Source organism: Dendroctonus ponderosae, unplaced genomic scaffold (assembly GCF_020466585.1).
Source record: "Dendroctonus ponderosae isolate FM_Combo_2020 unplaced genomic scaffold, Dpon_F_20191213v2 Dpon_F_20191213_2, whole genome shotgun sequence".
NCBI classification, from domain to species: domain Eukaryota; kingdom Metazoa; phylum Arthropoda; class Insecta; order Coleoptera; family Curculionidae; genus Dendroctonus; species Dendroctonus ponderosae.
The window spans coordinates 5,389,839-5,393,203 of NW_026018165.1; positions in this window are offsets into that span (position 1 = coordinate 5,389,839).

The following is a 3,365-nucleotide window of genomic DNA, read 5'->3' on the forward strand; positions in this document are numbered from 1 at the left end:
GGTATTTAAAAAGAATTTTTGTCTGATGTAATTAGTTGTTGTTTGATTCTCAGAAGATTTGCTTGCATTCGTTTTACCTGAAATGTACCATTGATTAATTTTAACTGTATTCGTTATCATTAGAAAAATTTCGTTATAGCTTTATTCTGTTTATGAATTATGTTAAGGAAATATTGAACTTTTAGATAATTCAACATATAGTATAGCTTATCTAAAAAATCAAATTATATTGTCACACAATTTTGTAATGAAAATTTGTAATCGACTTATTTGAAAAATATAAAATTTGTCAAGCGACACCGTTCATGCTTATTCGCCATTCGGAAGAAACTCAATCTTAGAAAGTTAAACTCAGTTTTTAGGTCCTCCAAGATATTATCATGTTAGCTCATATCTTCTGCTCGCATTTTTTCCCTTTTTCTCTTTAATACCAATAAACTTTCCTAAAACCATTTTCGGTTGCTACACTCCAATTCAAATGTTCTTGCATTCACTTGAAATACCTACTGAATTCCGTTGGTTTTCTCGACCTAGTTAGTTTTTCGTTCATATGAAAATCGTGATCATCAATTGAACTATTGTGTCAATGTGGTTAGTAAATACAGTTTGCAATTATCATGACATTCTCTAGAGAAGAAGCTTAGAGTAAGTACACAGATGCCGAAGAGAATAACTTATTCATTCACCAAGATTACTGGCGGCATTTAAGTAGCAACTGTAATATTTCATCTCGAGATCACGAAGTGTCCAAACCTACACGAATCTCAGATCCACGCGACCACTTTGAATGAATGCATCCTTTTTGGGTCATCAGGCTAGTGTAGCAACCGTAGAGAACGAGACTGTTTGTCTTTTGCACCAGGCTGAACAAAAGATCGATCTGAAGAGTTTCAGTAGCACATGTTTGTTTGTCCAACTTAACACGCAACCCAATAAAGTGATGGTAAACGAATTAGTTTCGGAATATAGTGTCAAAATTTTCTTCTATATTAGGCAACAAAATGCCACTTGGCAAGTTTTTCCATGTCGCGTTTTAAACGATTAACTACTAACGCAACGGTTCTTTGCAATAATTAAATTATGCCTAAGGTTCATAAAATGGGTGGCTCAAGGCAATCAGCCACTTTTTACGATACAGTTAAATTACCTGTTCATGTCCAATCCATGGAACTTACACAGCTTGCGTACTGTGCAGGTGAATATTATTATAGTTTTATTTTTTTTAATATCTGATGTAATGTGTGCTAGCCTTTAAGTAAGCCCTAAAACTAAGTGTCCAGTTAGTTATGCTCAATAAACCGGACAAGGACTTTTTCGAACCGAGGAACGATTATTTTGAGGTTTATGCTAGCAATTGAGAAATTGGTTGATAACAGAGCAAATTTTGGGAATATTACATTCGAAAATTGCTTAGTTGTGCTACTTAATAGTAAGCAGCGATTTCTCCAAATATGCACCAGAAATATGGACTAAAGACTATTAGCCACGTCAGAAAAGCCAAGTGAAGTCCAAAATGAAGAAAACTGCTTCAGAACCTTTGTATAAACGAATAAGATGGAGCAGGTTTAGTTTTTAGTTCAAAATATTGAAAAGTGGATGAAAGGTAGCAGGTAATCGACTAATGTTATTGCAATGAAATTAGTAACAAGGGCTCTTATATTTACTAATTATATGGGGATCAGCAATAGAGTAAGTTTTAGTAGGTTACACAGGTTGTAATGTAATGAAATTATTAAGTTAATTGCTCACAATTATAGTGCATGAATATTATCTAAAGATGATTAAACATTTGTATCTCACTTCTTAAACTATTCGTCTGAAAGCATAGAATTTAATAAATTATTTATAACAAAATTATCAACCTCTAAAATTCAGTTTATTACTTCCTGATAGGAATTAATAATGAATCAATTAATAAAACTTTCCGTCATTTAATCTCTACAAAACTGTGATTTTAGCACTCAACACCTCCAATTTAATAGTTTAGTAAAAAAATATGCAACAATTACTGGAAACGTGCATGATTTCTTGAGCTCTTAAGACTGGAATTGTGTTCTTAGCATAACCTATAGCTCAAAACACATAAAAGACATTTTGTTTTGGTAAGTGCAGTATTTAAATTTTCCCGTCAGGGTCTTCCATAAGGTTAAGCAAGAACATTGATTTCCTACAACAGATATCAGAAACAAGAGCAGGTCTGAAAAAACTCAAGGCTGGTGGTCCATAATTAAAAGTGAATGTTTCGGTTTTTCTTGAGCATTATATACAGGGTTTAGTGAAGACTATTTAGCGGACAGCAATTAATTTGGTGTTAACTGAGGGTCGAGTCGATTAAAAAATTTATGCAATATTATTCAACAGTCAATTGTACAGCCACTCAATAAATCAATCATATATTCGGGTCTTAGGCTAAGTAAATTATATGTTGCACCTAGGTCACACACAACCTGTATGTGCAAAGAATATAAAAAAAAACAAAAACATACAAAAAGAAATAATACTATGTTTATATAAAGGAAGCAAAATTATTTATGATAAAAAGTTGAGAAATTAGAGCAAATTAAGATATGACCTATAATTGTTGTATATAATTGGCTTACATTTTTTGGCGAATATTTTATAGTTTGAGTTAGTTTTTATGCTAAGACGGAGAGAATTGTATACTTTTGGGCCTAAACTTGTTATAAATCTTTGATTGCCATCCCTTCTGTAGAAAGGAACAACCAAACTCTGAGTCGACACCCGTCTGGTTTTGTACGTGTGCTCAAGTTTTATGAGAACATTTTCATTCTTGTACAAGAAGAGACACATGTTGATATATGCCAAAATGTTTGAATATATTGGCCATTTACACACTAAAGTGGTGTAGGTATATAAATTTTCAAGAAAATCTTTAAATGTCCCAGCTGGAATGAGAGACGGCAGCTTTTCAGTTCTTAATCACTCGAGGTAATCAGGCTAGATAATTTATTTCCAATTAAAACGGAATATTCGAAAGCATGTTGTTTATCGATGTCATCTAAGTTAAAGTGTAGACATTTGAAAGATTTGCCGGACCTTAGAAATGTTATTATCAATAATGAAAAAATGTCTGTATTTTGGACGCTGCTTTAAAGATATACGGTGTGTCTGTTAATAAATTTGCTCTTATTTTTACAGACATTTTGGTGAAAAATACAATTTTTTATTTATTTATTTATCAACCATCAGTACATACGTACACCGATTTTGTCATGTTGAATTACAATCTGTATTCCAACATAAACAATTTAAAGAAAATTAACTTATACTTAGACTAAATTAGTGCAGATGGGCAGATAAAATAAAAGGCCGAAACACCTAGATGTAAGAACATCTGTATGTGT